This window comes from Quercus lobata, chromosome 4 (assembly GCF_001633185.2).
Source record: "Quercus lobata isolate SW786 chromosome 4, ValleyOak3.0 Primary Assembly, whole genome shotgun sequence".
Taxonomy (NCBI): domain Eukaryota; kingdom Viridiplantae; phylum Streptophyta; class Magnoliopsida; order Fagales; family Fagaceae; genus Quercus; species Quercus lobata.
In genome coordinates, this window is record NC_044907.1 from 86,156,830 (window position 1) to 86,169,935 (window position 13,106).

Consider the following 13,106-nt stretch of genomic DNA (forward strand, 5'->3'; position numbering starts at 1 on the left):
CCCCTATCAGATGTTGGAGACAAATGCAAGACGATTAAATCCAGGTTCTTTTTCACTGGATGGGCAGAGCAAGGTATGGAAGATCAAGACTCCAAATAGAATTCGTCATTTTTTTTTGGCGAGTTGCACGTGACTCTCTACCTACAAAACAGAATCTTCGACATCGACATGTCCCTGTTGAAGTCTCCTATTCAACGTGTGATGAGCATACGGAATCTTTAATCCATTGTTTATGGTTGTGCGATCATGCCTAGGCAGTTTGGAATTCTAATATTAGTTTTGTCAGGTTCTACAGAAAACAATATTGGAGCTTTTTCGAGTTATGGGAGGAGGTATTATGTAGCGCTTCGGAGTATCAGGTGGCTCTATTTTCTACTATTTCTTGGTGTCTGTGGCAGAGGCGGAATAGATTGAGAGAGAACCAACCGACTTGGCCGTTGAAGGAAGTTGGTGAAAGGGCAATTGTCTTAGTGAGGGAATTCTTTGATGCATGCAAGTCTGATGCTGGGCCGAGTGTTCTTGCTGCTCATGTGCGTTGGTCTCGTCCTCCAGAAGGTATATATAAGGTGAACTTTGATGCTGCTATGTTTGAGAATTCAAGTTGCGCAGGTATCTGGGTGGCGATTCGAGACTCAGATAGTGAGATCATTGCTACTTTGTCCCAGTGGATTCCTCTTCCTTTTTCAGTGGAGATGGTAGAAGCCATGGCAGCTCTTTTTGCGCAAGGAAGTTGTCTATCTAAGGAATAAAGCAAATGCAAAGTAAATAGTAGCTCTTTTTGACCCATAATAATAAATAATATATTATAAGGAATATAAAAAATAAAACAATGAAAAGCAAAGTAAAAAAAATCAAAATAAAGCAAATGTAAAGTACCTAACCTGGGAAAGAGTTAAAAAAAATGGGTCATGGGTCATCCGGTTTGGGAGAAAGTATACTATATTTTAGTAATACCAACTCAGTATTTATTTTAATATTTTCTATTTAATAAATGGGTGACACATGTTCCAAGAAAACCACATCAACCTGTTGCATTGGACCAAAGCAAAAGCCAATTTTATCCTAAAAAATTTCAAACTAGTGCCACTTTCTTCCACACTTTACCAAACCTGAAATTGCAAAACCCATTTGTTTCTCTCTTTGTCTCAAATGCTCCCTCTTATTTCTCTCTCTCTCTCACCCTGAACCTCGCTGCCAAATACAGCCATTGCCGTGCATTGCTAGTTCAGCGAGATTGGAATTTATATCCTTTGAAAACCTCGAAAATCATCTTTATTCTATTTCTAGCATCATCGTTAGAACCCGCACCACTTTCTCAGTCATCGATTCCAACACCCAAAGACGCAAAGGGGTAATTTTTCCTTTTTATCTGCTTCTTTTCAATACTTTTTCACATCTTTTTCATTTTCTTTTTATTTACTTGCAAACTACTGCTGGGAGGCATATTTGAGCGTGGAAAGGAGACAAATTTTTTATTTTCTTTTTATTTCTTTGCAACTATGGATGGGAGACATTTTTTTTTTTTTTCTTTTCTGATAAAAGTTTAGAAGATGGGAGGCACATTTGAGTGTGGAAAGGAGATCGATTTTTCAATTTCTTTTTATTTCTTTACAACTATAGATGGGTTTTTTTCACTTATCACCAAACAAAATAATGCAATGGCTCATTTTAGCGTGGAAAGGAGATAGATAGGAATACTAGAACCTGAAACTTGTTGTATATGTGATAGCCTAAAAAAGAAGTTTATTTTTGATATATATCCCAATTTTTGTGAAACAAAGAGTTTAAGAAACTCATCAGGATATTGAACCGATCTGTCTCTCTTTGAATTTGGCATTGGTGCAAGGATGTGATGCTTCTATTCTATTCGATTTGCTGAAGGAATTGATTCCAATAGTTAGTCTCTTTCTAAAAGTCTCCGCTAAGGCAATCAATCTATCTCTTCCTTTGTCTTTTTTTATTTTTTTATTTATTTTTAGTTTTAAGTCTCTGATTGTGTAATTATGGAAAACTATGAGTTTTGTCTATTCAAGTTGTTCATTCAATATTCTTTTTCATGATTAGGCTAGACTAGTAATGGATTTTTCAGAAAATGCTCTTGATACAGTTGGTGACAATGAAAAAAAGTGAAAATCATGAAATATAATATTGGGTAAATACTATGAAATTAAACTTGGAATGCTAGTGAGTTCCTAAGGAGAAGCATATAACCTTTATAATAAGTATCAAGTATGCTTTAAACAAGGGGTTTGGCATTCGAAAAGGGGAGATGGTGGATCAAAATTAGATTATGACTGTTTTGAGAATACTATTTTTTATACCACTTATTGAACTAATAAATATAACTTAATATGTGCACTATTTGGGGGAATCAACCGTCATTAGAACAATGTTTTAATTGGTCGTGCCTTGTTAACAGATGAGACTATTGAGAAGAAGTGGAAAAGATGAGAAGTGTAAAATATGCAACTAGTTCACTAGCTCAGCAAGCTAGTTCTATGATACATGGTATGTTCAAAATTACTATTTTAATCTCTCTCTTTTTCTTAGCTTTGCTTGTTAAGTTAAACCATATGTTACTATCTTCTCTTTTTCTTAGGAGATATTCAATCATCATCATTTTCCCTGAAGTTGTCTATTGCTTATCCCATGTTTAGTTATACATGAATGCTTCAAGAAAGTACCTTAATGTCACATATGAGCTAGGTACAATATGTTACTTTATAAACTTTTTACATTAGGGAAAAAAAAAGGGCCCTTTAACATATAAATTTCTTTTCTAGGGCCCTACTTCAAGATTCTGAAGAATGATGGAGAACGTTTTTGGACAGTTTTTTGGAATAGCAAACTACACAGATATATGCACAACTAGTGGACAATATTTTTGGGCAACTATTTGACTTGGATAATTTTTTAGAAGGAATATCTAACAATTTGGACAATTGATATCTTTTGTAACAACTCTTTTGGATACATTTTGTAACTAATGTGGCTAAACAAAAAAGTTAGATTCTATATGAAAATGATGAATATTTTTAAATGTAATGGTAAAGTTCATTTCTATATGTGCATCTTTGAATAAGACAATTGTGGATGAAGGTCGTAAAATTCATTAAGGGAGAGGTTGATAATTTTGGAGGGTGATTACAGTTGACCTAGTTTTAAAGTTGTTTTTGTTGAAAAAAGTAATTTGCGAGTCCCATAAACAGTGCACGAGATCCACTGTTTTAAACATAGACACAAACAAGCACCGAATAATTTGTATCCAAACTCATGCTAAGATGAACTAAATACATTGATGTGCTCTCTAATTTGTGTTGCCAAAATGTTTAGCCATTCAATCTTCAATTTTTCTGAAATCCAACAATCATAATCAATTTACAAAACAATTTAATACATCAAATTTGAATTTGAGCTTTATGAGTAAATTGTTGTGCAATCATAAAATTCTGCTTAAAACTAGTTAGTCTTTACTTCATAATTTTTTTGCACCTTTGGGCGAGGTCCACCTCCATATATAATGATGAAAACTCAAGCATGCTTTATTGTATCCTAATTGGCTTGAAGATAATATTTGCAATTAAAAACTTGAAAACAATATCGCAGCGAAAAACAAACTTGAAAACAATATAATTGTCCACTATTCATATATGAAAGTTGTATGACAAACATGAAATGAAACAATCTACTTATAAGACTTTTTTCTTAAATTATGGCTCTCAAAACAACTTGCGAGCATACAATTGCCTAAGTAGAAGACCTCAAATGTCTTCTTTTCTCAACATTCTTAAATATAGATAGTGAGACAATTTGCAAATCACATCTTCCATCATTAACCCAGCATAAGGTACTTGATATTCTCTTTCAATGTTTTACAGCATTTAAGCTCCAGCCTTGGAGATTTATCTGTACCAAAAAAGAAAAAAAAAGAAAAAAGAAAAAAAGAAGGCACTCACATAAGAATAAGAAATTAAAGTACCTAACACAATCATAGATATTAAACAGTACTAGTAATTGCAGAGTAAAATACAAAAACTATATGAATATTGAATAGCTTTGCCACTACAAATTTCCAACAAATCTGATGGTATCAAAAATAAATTCAAAGAAAGAAAATAGAATTTCATTCACTCATTTTGGGAATAATTAAACCCCAAACTTTTACTAAATGAAATGTATAAATTCAGTAAAACGAAAATGATATCCACCAATGAAACAGTCATGAAAGAAAATGTTAATAGCTGTGTAGTAAGTATCACCAGCAACAATGACATTAAAGACACAATTAAGAACATCAAACGTGCTAATAAGCACGTTATGTGTTATATCATACCTTTACGGCTCTACCAATAGTAAACTAAGACAAAGTATTGTACCTGTCAAAGACTATGTCTAATTCCTCTTATCAAAATTATCCATTGACTGCCCACCTTCTCCTACAACGAGCTCTCTGCATACAAAACTTCCTTGCAACCACCTTTTCTTTTGTACCACAACTCTATTGAGCCTAAACACCACGTTTTCAAAAACCAAATAAATAAACAACAGAAAATAAAAATATTTTATTAACATAACTGATAATGGAAACAAAATTAACAAAAAATTTATAGTAAAAATAAATGTAATTTGTGCTTAGAATTCCAGATTATATTATTTCTTTGTAACTTTTAGTCTTCTAATTCTCCAATACCATAAAAGGATCTTTACGTTACAAATCTATACTACACATTCATATAAATATAATGGGTAAAAATAATCGATAAGCATAGTAACTTCAAATTTTTGGCCTAATCCAAACCTACCCACAAATTGCTATTTTCTTCATCCATACGTTTGAATACATTTTGGAGGTAGAGATGAGGGCTATCAGTGTATATGGATATTTTTAAAAAGAAAAAGAAAAAAAAAGAAAAAGAAAAAAAGAAAAAAAAAGGAGAAAATTACCACAAAGAGAGAATACCTAGAGGTGGTCAAAACCGCAAGTAGGGATGGTGCTTTGTGGTGGTCAGAATTGGAGGTAAGGGTTGGAGTTTGTGGGGATCATAACTAAAGGTTGGGGAGAGCGGTGCGGCGAGGAAATGGAAGCTATAGTTGCAAGTAGAATGGAGAGAGAGAGAGAGAGAGAGAGAGAGAAGAACTAAAGAAGAGTAAAGTTGATTTGGGAATTAGATTCCAAAAAGTGGAAGAAGGAGAAAGAGAGGAGTCATAAGGCGGGGTTTTGAAAAAAATTTAGGGTCAAGATGGTCTTTTTGTTTGGATTAGTGGAGTAGTCTGATGTGATTTTTTGAATAACAAAATAGATGTTGAGTTGGTATTACTGAAACATAGACATGACAAAATGGGTCAAAATTTTCTGACCTGACCGACCCGTGACTTGACTCGAACCAGAACCATTTTAAAAAAATTTTTTTTTGGGTAAAAAATAAAATAAAATAAAGACAATATTGATTTAATTATTTGTTGTGAGTTTTAAGGAAACAATTGAAACATTTACATAACTACATGCAAATTAATTGAAAGATGAATGGTTGAGCATTCTGTAATGAGTAAAGCTTTTAGATATCAAATAGCAAAGTACATGCCAAGATAATTTAGTTACAGTACAGTTAAAAATATAGATTTAAAATTCTAGACGTGCGAGAAACATTCACAAGTGTGAAAATAGTGAAGCCAAAGTATCACATTAATATAAATTATGAATGCTTAGACCTATTTTTTTTAACAATTTATGTCCAAAATAAATGGCTTTTCAAAATAAATTATGATATTTCTTAAAGTGTGTATTGCTTAATAATGATATGATATTCATAAAAGAGACAATGTATAAATAAGTAAACAATCAAACTTTAATGTATATCTCAAATTAAAATGGAGTGCCAACCACAATTGACAAAAAGTCATGATTGTAAATTTCTTATATATATATATATATATATTTTTTTTTTTTAATTTTTTGTCAAATGAATTATCCAATAAGTCCTTTGTAATTTTGTTTTATATTTTGAGATGTTGATATTGTGTAGAAATAAAATTTGTATATTTGTTTTACTTATCTTTATATTATTTTGTTTTAGATAGTAATGTTGGGATTTGTATAATTTTAAAATTATTGAATAAGTATTAATAAGTGTAGTTTATTCTTGATATAAGTGGTGAATTCAAAGTAATGCATTTTACATCAAGTAGTTTGTTGCATGACTTTTCAAATGGCAAATACATATTATTTTCTTTATTAAAAAAATTCATGTGAAAAATACGGGTCAACCGGATCCAATCCGACCCGCAACCCGATTGACCCAAACCTATTTTTAACATGCTTAAAATGACTCGTTTTTTACTTGCAACCTGTTTAATCCGCAACCCAATTAACCCGACCCGAACTTGACCTGACCCGCCTATTTTGCCATGTCTAAACATGGTATACTTTCTCGACTAGGGGAGCTTAATTGGTAATTTACTTTCTGCCATAAATAACCATTTTCAGGTGTTCCCTGAGGCTGCATTAGAGTTTCAAGGCGTACTGAGGATACATTGAATATGTTCTATATCATAAATATAAATAAATTGCACAAAGAATAACCAAGAAACTACTGACCAATGAAGGTAAATTTTCAATGGATGTAAAGTCAACATTACAATCAATGAATGATGGCTAAAGGCAAATAATAGACAAAACACCGAAACATTGATTTTCAGAACTTTAACAGTAAAATTAACTTACTCTGACTTCTTGTCTTGATGCCTCAGATGGATAATTGTTAACTGCAGGAGAGAGTCTAATCAGAGTACTTGGGGGAAGTAGGCCCATCCCCAACTGGGCTGCGAGAACTACAGCCCATGAGCATGCCATCACCTGGTTTTCTATGCTGTAAAAGTACATAATCAACAATTAGTTTTAAGGGTAATGTAATTAGAGCAAGAGCCAGAACAACAAAATGTGATACAAAACGCAACTTCAATAAGGACTCATACAAAAACATATATCAATTGTGAAGGGCCCAAAAAAAAAAAAAAAAGTGTTAGGACATATGTAGTTCATGTTAGGAATCTATATCAATATAGAATTGACTAATCTTTGGACAAAACGCACTTTACTTGTAATTGGGTAGATTTAGAATGTGTTTACTACTTCAAGAAATAAGGTTTCAAGTTCAAGTGTTAAAGTCATGCAAGTTTGTCTAAGAATTAAGTGAAGAAGTGCTGGATTTTAAAACTTGACAGCTAGTATCTATGGAGGCTTAAAAGGCTATTTTAGCCTGAGACTCGACTGCTGCTCGATAGATAGGATATCTATTGAGGTTTATGAAAACCAATTTTCCAGATCTGATTTCACTCCAATCCATGAATAGATGTTGGGGTTTTCTTTTCTCACAACCCTAAACATATATAAAGATTGTTTTAAGGGTCGTCGCAGATGATGCAACGAAATGCAAGGTTTCTCAAAAGCATATTGTGAATTGGAGACATATGCCTTAGTTCATCTTTCTATTCAAGAAACTGTTGTGTTTGTACACCGTAGAGTTTTGTAATCAAGCAACTTCGTGATCTTCATCGTGTGATGAACTGAAAAACTTTGTAGCCAACATTCTTTCTCAAGTTGGTGATTAAGTCGCATATTAGAAGCCGTGCATTAAAAGGAGAGATTGTCACTACAGAACAAGTCCAATTGGGTATTGGGGTAAGGGTTCAACTGTAAGTTGGTATAAGGTACTAAGATTCCTTTATTTGTAATCGCTTGTAATAACAGTTGATTCTTGGGAATGGTGACCTTAAAATCACTCGGTGGAGTTTTTGCCATGTAGGTTTTCCCCATTCATAAACAAATCACCGTGTCAATTTATTTTCTGTTGAATATTTAGTTTAATTGGTGATTTGTTTGTGTTGCCACAAATATTGAATGTGAATCTAATTAATTAATCAACTTGGCTAATTAATTGATTAGTTCATCACAAGGGGTCAATATATTATTGGCCTATCAAAAAGAGCTTCAAAAATATTTTGTTCATGAAAGAGAGCATTAAACATAGGGTGGAAACAGTTACAATTTTAGCAAAAAGGGATTCAAAATACCTGTACTATTTAGACTTATTTGAGACCTAAAATTTAAGCTTAATGAAAAACATCTACCCTCTAACTTCTTCAAGATAAGTTTTTAAAATTGGAAAAAGTAGCAACACACAAGCTAGGAGGAATATATATATATATATATATATATGTCCACACTGTCAATGGCAGAAATTCACTTCCTTATTGATTTGTCGTGGGTAAGAGCCAACCACGACTAGCAGGGAGATAGTACCAATTGGTAGAACCTTAATTCCTCCAAAGTTGATCAATGACACACTTACTGGATGAAGTAACTCCTTCTTAATTCTCATTTGCTGGAAGGCTAGATAGTAGAGAATATCGGCCGAACTCCCGTTGTCCACTAACACCCTTTTGGTTGTATGATTTGCAATTGTCAGAGTAATGACAATAGCATCATCATGAGGGTGGTGCAGTCTTCTTGCATCTTCATATGTAAAAATTATGGCTGGCTCATCCCCTTTGATCATCCTTGGTAGTTGTCTAGATATCTGAACATTTTGAACTTCTTGTAGATAAGTCTTCTTGGCTTTGAACAAGCTTCTTGTTGACATGCCCCTACAACGATCTTTATTTCTCCAAACGGTGGACGCACTAATTCTTCAACACTTATACTCTGTCACATCAGAATTGTGGCAAGAATTGGTTTTTACAAATGAAATTTATAATGTGTTGTAAAATTTATAAGAAGTAATTTATATTAGAATTTTTTTTTAATTTTTAATTTTTTTAATAAATTTTGAAATCTAAAAACAACCTTATGGAAATATGTATAACGTTGCAAATAGGGTGGCAAAATAGGACAATGTGAATTTTGTTCCATGTTAGTGCAATTCTTCAAAGCCTAACTTTTACCTTCATCATTGGAGTGTTTTCAGGACCTCAAATTATTTCATAACTTCTTTGTCACAATTCTGTTGTGGCAGACTGTAAATAGTTACTTATCATTTACATATTGGCCCACTATTTTTTATCTATTACTTATACTTTGCCACATCATAGTTGTAGCAAGAATTGGTTCTTACAACTGAAATTTATAATGGATTGTTAAATTTCTACGAAGTCATTTATATTAGAAATTGTTTTTTTTTTTAAAGTTCTTTAATTTTAAATTTTCAAATCTATAAACAACCTTATGAAATTGTGTACCACCTTGCAAATATGGTGGCAAAATTGGATGATATGAATTTTGTTAATGTTAATATAATTCTTTAAAGTCCAACTATTGCCTTAATCATTGAAATGGTTCTACGATCACAAACTATTTTACAACTTCTTTGTTAGAATTTTGTTTTGACAAACTATAAATGGTTGCTTATCACTTATATATTTACCGGCCATTTTTTGTCCACCATTTATATTCTGTCATGTCATAGTTGTGGCAAGAATTGGTATTATAATGGAATGTTAAATTTATATGAAGTAATTTATATTAGAAATTATTTTTTAAAATTATTTAATTTTAAATTCTCAAATCTAAAAACAACCTTATGGAATTGTGTTCCACATTGCAAATAGGGTTACAAAATAGGATGATATGAATTTTGTTCCATGTTAATACAAATTTTCAAAGCCAGCTTTTGCATTAATCATTGAAGTGGTTCTAGGACCACAAACTATTTCACAATGAAAGCATGATAAGCCCACGTACATGATCCATAAAGTAAAGATGTCAACAATGTGAGAAAATTGAAAACAAGATAGGTTTAGTCCACAACAAAGTCATTTGTCGTACCATTATTGAGGGTTAATATCATTCTAGAGCATAACTTATCTGTTATCATATGAAACTTGAGAGCAATCAAAGTTATAAAAGTATAAACTGACCTTTCTAAAGGTCCAAAATATATTTACCATCCATTTTTTGTCCACCATTTATATTCTGTCATGTCATAGTTGTGGCAAGAATTGGTATTATAATGGGATGTTAAATTTATATGAAGTAATTTATATTATAAATTATTTTTAAAATTATTTAATTTTAAATTCTCAAATCTAAAAACAACCTTATGGAATTGTGTTCCACATTGCAAATAGGGTGACAAAATAGGACGATATGAATTTTGTTCCATGTTAATATAATTTTCCAAAGCCAGCTTTTGCCTTAATCATTGAAGTGGTTCTAGGACCACAAACTATTTCACAATGAAAGTATGATAGACCCACATACATGATCCATAAATTAAAGAAGTCAATCATGTGAGAAAATTGAAAACAACTAGACAGGCTTAGTACACAACAAAGTCATTTGTCGTACCATTATTGAGGGTAAATATCATTCTAGAGCATAACTTACTTGTTATCATATGAAACTTGAAAGCAATCAGAGCTATAAAAGTATAAACCGACCTTTTTAAAGGTCCAAAATAACCAGAAAGGCGAGAACATTATGAACCATACATTATAAATAGTGCAATTCTTTAAACATTATGAACTATACATTATGAATAGTGCAATTCTTTAACTACGTATACCTTGAATTGTTGAAATTGGTAGAAATCAAAGTTTTGAAGCCACTAAAAATAGCCATCATTTTTCTTGTTCTCATTTTTCCTTCTCCTTAATTTTGACTTTAATGGCAAAAAAATTTCTTCACGTTACGTGTGTTAAGTGCAATTCTTTAACTAGCTGCCAAATTACTTTTCGATGGTTAGAGCATTAGCATACAAAATTGCATAACAATTCCTATTTTAACATTTAAAAAGTTACTTTAACTATTATACAATATACCTAACATCCAAATTTTTTATATTAACATACAACGCATTAAAATAATATAAATTATACAATTAAATAATATAAAATGTTAGGTTCTAAAAGTTTAGAACAATTGGCAAATCGTGTATACAAACTTGTCTAGATATAGATCCTAGAGTCTATAGGTATTATTAGACAATGCTCAAGGTGATTCAAGTCAAGATTTAAGAACATACAAGCTGAAGAAAGAAGATTTCAGAATTTGCCTAGTTCGACCGATTGAGAGACAGGCTCGATCGATCGAGAGTCGTATCTACAAAATTTTAATTAAGCCTGAACAGTAGTTCAAGCCCAAAAAGGATTAGGGTTTCAGATCTACCTCTTCTAGTATATAAAGGAAACCCTATGCACGTTTTTATAAGGCTTTTTAGAGATAAAAGAGTGTGCCTCTTTTGTTTCTAGGGTTTTGTACCCAAAAAACTCTCTCGGTGTTATTCCTTGAAGAATCTCAAGATTCAGTGTTGTAGAAGTTGCTGCCTTCTCTAGTCATCAAAGGAGCTGATGATCTAAACCTTCAAGGGTGGTCTTTGAGTCCCAAATAGGAGAGGGTTATTGTGTTTGGTGGTAATTTACTAAACCACACTCTGGCTAGACCTTTCAAGGTGGTAGGAAAGGCTTTACACATAATTTCGTTTGGAACACCTTGAAGATGCCTGGTTGTTTTAAAAGTGGCCATATGATCGCAGCGGTCAGTGTCCCATCATATGAATCTAGGGTAGGCGTTTTAAACTTGGAAGGGAATGGATGATTTATGATGGATGCGATAAAGGGGGAATCAGTCTTGTGGTCGAGATTATCCACATAATTTGCTCTCCTCATAGAATCTTTCATGTCTTCCATGACTCTTTTCATTTGATTCATCTCTCTCTCTAAATGTGATATCCTGTGAGTGATGATACCCCTAGACTGGTCTCGTTTAGTGTTATTCTCAGCACCTTCATTTCCTGAATTTTGGCCTCATTCTCCACCATGGTATTAACATTGTCTGTTGACTTCTCTAGTTAACTCATGATTGCGTTGTGTCAATTCTACCATCACTGCTGCCATGAATTTTAATTGTTGTTTAATGGTCATGGGGGGTGGTGGTGCACGATTTGGATGACTGGAGGCATTCCCACTCTCCTAGTGTCAAATCTATAAACAACCTTATGAAATTGTGTACCACCTTGCAAATATGGTGGCAAAATTGGATGATATGAATTTTGTTAATGTTAATATAATTCTTTAAAGTCCAACTATTGCCTTAATCATTGAAATGGTTCTACGATCACAAACTATTTTACAACTTCTTTGTTAGAATTTTGTTTTGACAAACTATAAATGGTTGCTTATCACTTATATATTTACCGGCCATTTTTTGTCCACCATTTATATTCTGTCATGTCATAGTTGTGGCAAGAATTGGTATTATAATGGAATGTTAAATTTATATGAAGTAATTTATATTAGAAATTATTTTTTAAAATTATTTAATTTTAAATTCTCAAATCTAAAAACAACCTTATGGAATTGTGTTCCACATTGCAAATAGGGTTACAAAATAGGATGATATGAATTTTGTTCCATGTTAATACAAATTTTCAAAGCCAGCTTTTGCATTAATCATTGAAGTGGTTCTAGGACCACAAACTATTTCACAATGAAAGCATGATAAGCCCACGTACATGATCCATAAAGTAAAGATGTCAACAATGTGAGAAAATTGAAAACAAGATAGGTTTAGTCCACAACAAAGTCATTTGTCGTACCATTATTGAGGGTTAATATCATTCTAGAGCATAACTTATCTGTTATCATATGAAACTTGAGAGCAATCAAAGTTATAAAAGTATAAACTGACCTTTCTAAAGGTCCAAAATATATTTACCATCCATTTTTTGTCCACCATTTATATTCTGTCATGTCATAGTTGTGGCAAGAATTGGTATTATAATGGGATGTTAAATTTATATGAAGTAATTTATATTATAAATTATTTTTAAAATTATTTAATTTTAAATTCTCAAATCTAAAAACAACCTTATGGAATTGTGTTCCACATTGCAAATAGGGTGACAAAATAGGACGATATGAATTTTGTTCCATGTTAATATAATTTTCCAAAGCCAGCTTTTGCCTTAATCATTGAAGTGGTTCTAGGACCACAAACTATTTCACAATGAAAGTATGATAGACCCACATACATGATCCATAAATTAAAGAAGTCAATCATGTGAGAAAATTGAAAACAACTAGACAGGCTTAGTACACAACAAAGTCATTTG